Below are 10,302 nucleotides of genomic sequence, written 5' to 3' on the forward strand. Positions count from 1 at the left end.
CCTCTATTGATCTTGTACTGAGTGCCTGTTCTTGTGCTGCCATGATTAGTGCTTCTGTGCTGTCCTTCAGTCCAGCCTTTTCCAGCCACTGGTAGGATTTCTTGATATCAGCCACTTCTTCTATTTGTCTGTGGTACATGCTGTGCAGCAGCAAGCATCTTATCTATGCGCCATCACCACCCCTCAGTAGCCTCCATCTCCTCCTTTGGCCAGTTTATTATACCAGCGGGGTATCTGATGACTGGCAGGGCGTATGTGTTGATGGCTCAGGTCTTGTTTTTCCCATTCAGCTGACTTTTCAGGACCTGCCTCACTCTCTGTAGGTATTTGGCTGTGGGGGACTTCCTTGCTGCCTCCTCATGGTTTCCGTTAGCCTGCAGCACCCCAAGATATTTGTAGATGTCCTGAACATCTGCAATGCGGCCTTCTGGTTTTTCAATCCCCTTATTTATGATAATCTTCTCTGTTTTTGATACCATGCGACCACACTTGTCCAGTCCAAACTCTTGATATCATCCATGTAGAAGATGATGATGATCTGGCTGAGGGGGGTTCAGGGAGGCCAATCACATGGCAGCAACTCAACTCGCATGTGATGGTGATAACAACTTGCTGAAGTTCAAACCGAGCTCAGAATGGGGGGAAAAGGGGATTTAAATTACTTTGAATGTGGCATTGTTGTTGGTGCCAAACAGGCTGGTCTGAGTATTAAGTAGAAACTTCGGATCTACTGGGATCTTCACACACAACCATCTCTAGTGTTTACAGAGAATGGTCCGAAAAAGACAAAATACCCAGTGAGGCCGTAAATGCCTTATTGATGTCAGAGGAGAATGGGATGCACAACATGTTGAACCTTGAAGCAGATGGACTACAGCAGCAGAAGACCACACCAGACGCTCCTCCTTTCCATCCAGTTTCCTGTACTCCAGTGGCCTCCACAGTCACCAGATCTCAGCCCAATAAACCACCTTTGGGATGTGGTGGAATGGGAGATTCACATCATGGATGTGAAGCCGACAAATCTGCAGCAACTGTGTGATGCTATCATGTCAATATGGACCAAAGACTCTGAGGAATGTTTCCATCACCTTGTTGAAAGCATGCCACAAATTAAAGCAGTTCTAAGGCAAACGGTGTCCAACCTAGTACTGTCTTTATGTTTTGATCGTGTGCTGGGAGCTTGGTGTGTTGGTGTTGTTCATCTGTGTTTTTTTTCTCCATTCTCTCTCCTGCCTGGGATCTTGGGGCGTGTCTGCTGCGGGCTCTCTCACACCTGACCAGTATTTGAAATCTACCACAGCTTTATAGGAGTGCAAACAGTTAAAGTTTAAAGAAGAATTCTTACAAACAAAAACTCTATCTTCTCCAAAAAAAACTACTTTTGCAGAAAGAGAAAGCGAATGTTTTAAATTGCTTAACTATAAACATGTGACTTAGGACAGTAGGAAAACACTAATTATTAATCATATAATATATATATATATTTTTATTAAATATGCATTTTTGCTAATAACAATGTATTTTTGCGGATATGACTTTAAATCAACACAAAAAAAAAAAAATACATATTAGTGGATTGTGAGATTTTTGTGGACTTTTTCCTACAGATTTCCGTGGCAAACACTTGAGAAAATTATACTGGGGACAGAGTTCCAGCAACTTACATCGCCTAACCCTTCCTGCAGCCTTGACACTTCTGCTTGAAAATTCTGCTACGATATAACCTAGCTAGGTGTAGGAGCATGAGTGAAGCCACAAAGGTCAGCAATCCGACAATACCTGACACTACACCAAATACTTAAAAAATAGGAAAGAAATAGAGCAGTTCTAGTTACATATGGTGCTGTTTAGTGTGGTGTATCAGTGCAAGATTGGATTAAGCTAATGCTGTCAACATTATTTGCTGTGATTTTGGTTGGAGATTGTTTAATTGAAAAAAGTTATATATATTTTAAGCATTAATCCATTATTTGTCAGAGTGAAATCAATTCAGAGTTATTTGTACTCCCTCCAATGTGTCGCAAAACTCTGGCCCCTGTACTTTCCAAACAACCATCTAACCAGACAACATTGTTGTTTAGAGTCACCCTATCCTGTAGATCTACAGTGTTGGCATAGGTGTATGGGCAGATGACAGGAAAACTGCTGACTGAAAAAAGCCAGGAGACGAGGACATGCTTTGAAAACAGAGCTTTCAAAGGTGTTGCAAGACGTAGTGGCATTCCATTATTTCAACTCAGATTTTTTTCTTACATTGAACTCTGTCTCTACTGCATCTTTTGGACTCCAGTTGCTGACTATTTTTGCTGAGAATAAAAATGTTGGAAAAGAGTTTAGACTTAATCTGGCCTGGTCCTGAATTCGTTTTACCTCCATGGGTTAACTAGGTTAGGTGGAGTGCTAAGTAGGCAGGCAGGTGGAAAATGTTCCACCCCTCATAAAACGCAGCCTTACAGCAAATAGCACTGTGTTCCGTGGTGCAGTGGTTACAGCGCATGGCCACACACCTTGTAAGAACTGCAGGGTCAGTGGAAGGAAGTCCAGAAACCGGACTTTCACTCAGAATGGGCAAATGGAGGACTGTGACATGTTTGATTTGAGACATTACACTATCCAAATTATCAAAATTCACTCACTACAAGTGCACAGTGTACACAGAGTATTACAGGGAAGTGAACTAAAGGAAAGTATTGGTTGCTGACACAGATTATTTAAGTTAAGATGAAAGAAACACAAAGAAAACGTGACGTTGGACTGAGGTGATGATCAGATCAGAGGGAGGAAGGTTATCTTACCGTGCACGTGGATCACAAACACCACAAACATCTTCATCTTCCTGTAGAAACTCCAACAAGCACAAAGTTAATCTGCTTCTCACTAAAGGAAGTCTTCAGAAACACAGTGAGGACATCAGTTCACAGCCAATTGTCCCTTTCCTCCCCCTGATAATACCTCTCAGAGAACTTTACTTTTGATTTGAACAGTTCTGTAACATTTACAGAAACAGGTGGGGCAGGTAAGGGAAGGAGGAAGTCAGGTCATGTGAAGAGCTACAGTAACAGTTTCTGGAAATAAAGGGAAGTAGTTGTATTAGAGAACCTAATATGATAAAATATTAACACAGCTGTTGATGCAGTGACATCACAGAGTTGATTTCAGCGACTGTTTCTGTCAGCTGTATTTCCTAACCTGTGTTTTGGGTGGCTGTGTTTGTGTTAGAGTGAGTGCTCTGTGCCTGCGAGGATCTCTGAGTGTCCTAAAGAAGCCTTGTTCTGATTGGCTGGATACATGAGCTCAGCCTTGGGAGTGTCTGCTGCTAGTTGGTCTATTGACAACATCAGGAGTGTATTTGGCCAGACACTCCAACGTGCAGGGAGCCCTATTCTTTATCTGAAAGAGAAAGAGAGAGAGAGAGACAGGTGTTATTTTAATCCATGTAGTGATCTAGTAGTGATGCAATCTGACTCTACCTGTTTGTTATCTTTTTACCCATCTGTTTAAATGTATTTTTGTCTCGTCTGTTTCACCTGTTTGTCTAATATATCAGTCTTTCTACTTGTCTACCAGCCAGTCTTCCTTTACACCTCTGTCTGTCTACCTCTTTTCTCTCTGTCTGTCTCTCCACCTATCTGTCTACTTGTCTCTCTCCCAATTCAATTCACTTCATTTCAATCTAGCTTTATTGGCATGAATGTTAAACAACAATATTGCCAAAGCTACAAATAAATTACAAAAGACCAAACAATTCATTTTGTACAGTTTATTAATCACTATTAAAAAATTATAATAATAAAAAAATATATTTATTAAAACAAAGTAAATAAACAGTAAAATGTGTGTGTGTGTGTTTAAAAAAATAAAAATTTAATATTAAAATACATTTAAAAAACAGTAAACGTGTGTGTGTGTATATTAATAAAATAAAAAAACTGTATCAAATGTAAGATTATCTATCCATCCATCCATCCATCCATCGGCAACAGCTTATCCTGCGTACAGGGTCGCTGGGAATGTGAGATTAAAACAAACAAATAAAATAATAATTTGAAAACTTTTCAGAGCAATTATTATATTTGAGTCTATTCTGAGTTTCCACTGGTTGTCCTCAATTCATGGCATGATGATATATATTTTGCAGCAATTATTTGACATTTGGGCATTTCTCCCAGTAAATAGGGGAGTTTCTGTGTGTCTGATATGAATTCGGGGTTTATTTACTTTCTTTCCAGTATTCAATATATTTTTCTTTTTGCTTGTTGATAATGTGGTTTGGTCTGCTTGAGCTGGTGTTGGGGACTGCAGAGAGCCTCAGGACCAGGGGCGATTTTAGAAAATTTTTAGGGTTGCTGCAGCATTTCATTTAAGCACCCCTTGTTAGGAGTGTGGTTTTGTGTTAATGTCTTTCCTGTTTTAGTCTGTTTTTGGTTCTGTGTTTCTCTGTGTAGCCTTGTTTATTATTTTATTCTAGTTTACTTGGTATCTGTTTTCAAGGGTTTGGTTTTGGATTCTGTGTTTCTATAGCTTTATTTGATCTTGTCATGTTTAGGGTTTTGTAGCTAAGTCTAGTCCTTTTTGTTCATTCGCATGTTTAAGTTTTCTTAGTATCTGTCTTGTCTCGTATTCTAGTTATGTCCTGCATTCTGATCCGTGTCTTAGTGTCTACTCCTGGTCCGTGTACTTCGGTATTATTTTGTCCATGTTTGCTCTGTGTTCTCTTGAATCTTAGTTCAGTCTGTTTTCCCTGTTAGTAGTAGTTTTTTGGTATATTAGTGATCGTTCTTCTTATGTTCCGGTTCATTTATTTATATTCTGTTTATTCCTGGTTTTTATTAGTTGCGCTATGGCCTTATTGGTGTCTGTCTGTTTCCCCTGCTGTCTCTCTGCCTGCCTACTTATATACTGTGTATATGCCTACTTGTGTCTTCAGTCTTTGTCACGTCCTTGTTTCAAATGTTGAGTGTTCTTGCCTGTTCCGTCCTTTGTTCTTTGGATTACTCTGCCCATGCTCTGGATTCTTTTGCTTGTTGGATTACTTCAGTTTTGTTCTTTGCCTTGTGCTTCACGTAAGCCTGTTTTGTTCAGTTTTGTGTTTAATAAATGTTTTTTTTGCCTGCTAGCGCTCCAGCGGCTAGCCACCAGCCTGTTTCCTTGCCTGCTAGCCAGCAAGCTAGTAGTTAGCCAGCTAGTGCCCCAATGACTAGTCACCCGCCTGGCCTGCCCGGCTGCCTGCCTGACCCCTCTAGCAAAGACTCTGGGACTATGACTCTCCTGGCCCGTCTCGGCTGACTCCATCCCCCGACGACCATCCCTCTTTTGCGAGAAGTCTCCTCCCCATCTTCCAGGGTGGCCGTGGTGGTCATCGGAGGCGACCTGGTCACCATGGCTCTGGACATCAGGACCAGCTCCATGACCCTCAGTCGGTAGTCCAAGCAACACCAGCTCCGTTGGTGGTCCAGCCGACTCCTGCTCCTTGTGCCCAGTCGGTGGTCCGCCCAATACCAGCTCCGATGGTGGTCCAGCCAATTCTTGTTCCTCCAAGGTCTCCTTCGGTGGTCCGACCGACTCCTGCCACCCAGTTCCTGTCGGTGGTCCGATTGACGCCTGTTGCTGGTCCCTCGTCCTGCCGCACGTCTCCGTTCGGTGGGCAGACTGATTCCTACACCTTGGGTCCGGTCCATGTTCTCCAGTCCTGCTGTCCAGTCGGTGGTCCAGCCAGTTCCTGCTCCAAGGTCTCTGTTGGTGGTCCAGCCAGTTCCTGCTCCACAGTCTCGGGCAGTGTTCTAACCAGCTCATGACCCCAGTGCTTCAATGCTGGGCCTCAGCCCTGCTGTCCAGTTGCCGGAACTCAGCCCAGCAACCTCGTCTCTGGTTCCCCGTGCTGCTGCTTCGGCGCCGGTCTTCAGCCCAGCAGCCTCGTCTCTGGTCCCCCGTTCGCTTGCTTCGCTGCTGGCCTTCAGCTCTGCTCGACTTCCAGAGAGGTCTCGCCTTGGTCCTTGGCCTCCTGAAACATCCCACCTTTGCTGTGTTCTGCCTCCTACGCCGGCCTCCTGCCTGACCTCCGGAGAGGTCTCACCTTTGTCGACCTCTGGTTGGCTCCCGCCGTCTGCTTGGCTCCCAGAAAGGATTCGCCTTTGACGTCGGCCTCCTGCTCAGCCTCCAGTGGGTTTCTGCCCACACTGTTGGCCGTTCTGCCGACCCCCTGAACTCTGCCAGTTGGGTCGTCCTCCGGGCCCTCCTCCTGTCCTCCCTCTGCCAACCCAGTCAGCCCTCTTTGTGGTAAGTTGCCTCGCCATCTTCCCGGGTGGCCGTGGTGGTCATCGGAGGCGACCTCGTCACCATGGCTCTGGACGTCAGGACCACACGTCTGGCCCTCAGTCGGTGGTCCGACCAACACCAGCTCTGGTTCAACTTCAGCTACTCTGCCCATGCTCTGGATTCTTTTGCTTGTTGGATTACTTGCTTGTTGGATTATTTTGGTCTTTGCCTTGTGCTTGACGTAAGCCTGTTTTGTTCAGTTTTGTGTTTAGTAAATGTTTTTGAACAACAACCTCTTCGCCTTTTGGTCTGCATTTGGGTCCACACCTCAGCTCCCTTCCTTCACTCAGCCAACCCATGACACCCCTAAAAATAATAAAATAATTTATTATTATTTTCTGAAAATTATTTTTTTCCTCCAAAAGTTAGATTTTGGAGAGTGAGAGAAGGGACAACCAATTAAATAGAATACATAATGAGTGAAATAAATATGCAATAAATATAGGTTTATCATATACAAGTGATTAGATAATATATGTGAAAACTATATATAAGTATAAATAAATGCTTTTATGTTGAAAAGATCACTTGTAAACATTGATATCATCCAATACAAGGGCATATTGTTACTGTGGCATTAGCCTATTAGTGTAGTAGTGTTACTACACCCTAGCCAATAGAATGTTTAGACCCCCGTCTCAGCCGTTTGTGCTAATGAGGGAGACCGGAAGTGAAACCGATGTAGCTGAATCATCGTAGTGGTACATTAATTATTAAGTGTTAATATTTAATTCTGTGACTTATGACTGTAACCAATAGTGAGAAACACTAAAGAGTCTAATCCGGAGGGCATGTTCAAGCTAATGTGCCGATCCATTGCACTGTTTCCGCTAGCCTATTTGCTAATGTCCGGCATTGTGTGCCCATCGTTCTCAATGCAAACAGCACTTGTAGCTGCAGCCGCTGCTAAGTTGAAGCCAACGGCTAATGTGTATTATCCTTGTTAACTTTATAAAATGTCTTTTAACGATAAAACGGGATATTTTTATTGTGTTCCGGACTACTACCAGTGGTGAGTGGAGTAGCTCTGTCAAGTTTTATGTTTTGAAACAGTGTTTTATATCGAGTTTTCAAATAATGGCCTAATAGGATACTGTGATTATTGAGTTTATTGATACCAGCCTTAGCTGGTAATTTTATGTCGTCCTATTCCGTATAGGTCAGGCTTTTTTTTAGGGGATTCAAAGTTTGGGAGATCGCGGTCTGGAGTCTAGACTGGCGGTGGAAATCCTCAGAGGAGACCTTGGAGAACCTGTTCCAGTACTGGATGGCAAGCCAGCCCCCACTTGATAAAGTTCCCGGTGGTAGCCAGGAGGTTGCAACCTAGTGACCTTAAGCCGGAGAATCTTGATCTATTACCCCTTGGCCCGAGGTGTGTTGGACCGTGACTTTAAATTACCTTTTTAAACTATGTGTAGTCCTTGGTTCTGCGTGTTCTTTCATGAAGCAATAGGAGAAGATGTTTTTGGTCCAAGTTAATCAGTTTTATTACAAGTAAATGAATAAAGCTTACACAGCTCTGGGTCGATCTTCCTTTCCCTGACAAACAACAAGCTGTATCAGTTCATGAAGTCTGACTGGCTATCTCTCCCTGACCCAGTGTTTTAGTATACATCGTCATGTCATAAAACAATAAAACAAAAGTGTAGGTCAGTCCATGATTGGCCCAAGTCCTCTGACTCCACAAATCGCCATGCTGTTGCTGGGCAGATTACGAGCGTAGATCCTGAAATGAGATATCTTGGAGAAGAGATGTTTGTACCACATTCCAAACTACCCATCACCCCTTGTGAGGGGTGTCCTTATCTGATCATGCAGAGACTCCCTGTTTCTGCACCTCTCCAAAAAAACACACATCAGGTCTAGTTTAATAAATGATAAACCAACATATAAACTTCAACCTATAAACTACATCAGAGATCAATATAAGAAAACACAATAATTTTGGTTACCCTGAGTAATACAAAGATAATGCTATCATAATCCTTCAGGGGTCAGGAAGAACTTGTGCACACTGACACTTGCTTTCCTTGGAGGAGCAATTACCTTGCGCATTGATCCACTATCAGTGACTTGAGGAACTGTGAACTTTATTTTAACAAACCCGGGTCTATTTTATTTTGAGTGCACTCACAATCTTTTATTATTTTGATACTTTGTAATTTTTCTACTTTTATATATATTATATATTTGAGATCCCACTTTTCTACTTTACTATTTTTTACTATTATCTTGTTTTCTATATGCAGTTAAACTTGTTCCTGTGCCTTGTGTTGTTCTTTCACCGTTGTAACTCAACTTTTTGGCTTCAGCGAGCAAACCTATAATCTTCTGATCTGGCCTAATTCCAAACATCTAGATACCTTGAATATTTATTACTAGCAGGCAAATTTGGTAGTTATCCCCTTATAGACGTGGCCAGCCATTGAGTAGCTGGTTACATACAGTTTCATATGACTTTTCTTATATTAAATGGATTTAATGTCCCTAAATTCTGACATTTTTCAGTTTCTAATATTTTACTTAATGATCGCCGTCCGCGCTGGCAGACCGGTCAGCTGCAGCGAAACGCTGTTTGGGTGTCTGTCAGTCTGGGCAAATCTAATACTTTCAATATTGAGGTCGGATACAAGCGGCCCCTCCCAACTTGGACTGAACCTCGTATTTGCTGAATTCAAAGGAGTTTACTTTCCGTCTGGGGCGAATTCAATCGAAAACCTTTTGCACTGGTTTGCTACGTTTTGTAGGGGCTGAACTCAGCCAGGTTTGTGTGATAAGCGCAACTGAGATGGTATATATGGTGAAAAGAAAAAATGAGAAGGGTTGCTAAAAAATTAGAATTAAGAATAAAACGAGGTCGGCACAACAGGCAGCTGAATGCACCAAATTAACCGACTGCTTCCTTGGTGGATTGGTTTATTATATACAGAAATTATTTATGTATGTATTCAAATATAGACATATAATTTATTTATATACATTATAAAGAACAGTTTATCAGACAAAGACAACATCCTTCTATAAGGAGGTGATGCAGAGGTACAGGGTGATGATGACCCTAGTCATGATGAGGAGGAGGGAAAGAGGGAAGAGAAAGAGCTGCAGGAGGTGCAGAAGGACAATAGAACCAGAAGAAACAGTAGAGAGGTCAGTGTGCAGGGCTGAGAACACAATCATATGTAGAGATAGAAATAGAAAATGTATTATTGTTAGTCACATTTATTACTGATGTTCTTCTCATGCATATGTAGCTGTACAATCAGCAGAGGCAGGAGTCCAGCACAGGGGAAGCTGAGCCAGGGAGAGTTGCATGTTGCAACATGTCTGCAAGGATAAAGACAGAACCACACTGACAGTGTTGTACATACTTTAGAAAACAAATTGCAACAAACACATAACCCACCAAATGATCAGGAACATTAACTCGATCTACTTATCATCGCATATTACATTCAGCCTCGAAGAAACTGATAGGATGACCAAGTAAACAGCAGATTTCCCCCCAATACTCAAGTTTTTCCTTTAATACTCACGACGTTTCACACATAAGTAGGCCTACATAACTACTAAGAACTACAGGTTGCATTAATTTTAATATTTTCTGGCAAAGAATGTCTCTTTTTAAGACAGACGGACTTCACCCAAACAAACGGGGCTCAGAAATGTTAGCTGCGCACATACAGCATGTGGTGCGGTCCACACATGACTTACCTGAATGACTAATCATTCATGCAGCACACCTGGACACACCACCGGTCACTGAACAGATCACTGCCTCACTGCCACAAACAACTGTCTCCACCTGCTGGCATGTAAAGCCGTCTGCTCCCAGCGCTGTTCCAAAGACTTCTATTCCTGTCATCATCACGCATAGACCAGTAAACCGAAATGTGCACATCCCACACAGAAATATTAGTAATCTCTTAAGGATTAGGACAACTGCACCAACTCCAGCACCCAGAACAAACTCATTTAAAATGGCTC

General features: G+C 42.5%; 2 protein-coding genes across 3 annotated transcripts in view; one reads left to right on the plus strand and one right to left on the minus strand.

Annotated features, from left to right (window-relative positions):
* The window catches only part of LOC123980185 (zinc finger protein 260-like), a 672,464-nt gene that overhangs the window by 624,461 nt on the left and 37,701 nt on the right, over positions 1 to 10,302 (minus strand). The gene's annotated exons all lie outside the window — the stretch shown is intronic.
* The window catches only part of LOC123980179 (zinc finger protein 271-like), a 342,908-nt gene that overhangs the window by 239,298 nt on the left and 93,308 nt on the right, over positions 1 to 10,302 (plus strand). The gene's annotated exons all lie outside the window — the stretch shown is intronic.

This window comes from Micropterus dolomieu, linkage group LG12, assembly GCF_021292245.1.
Source record: "Micropterus dolomieu isolate WLL.071019.BEF.003 ecotype Adirondacks linkage group LG12, ASM2129224v1, whole genome shotgun sequence".
Classification (NCBI taxonomy): domain Eukaryota; kingdom Metazoa; phylum Chordata; class Actinopteri; order Centrarchiformes; family Centrarchidae; genus Micropterus; species Micropterus dolomieu.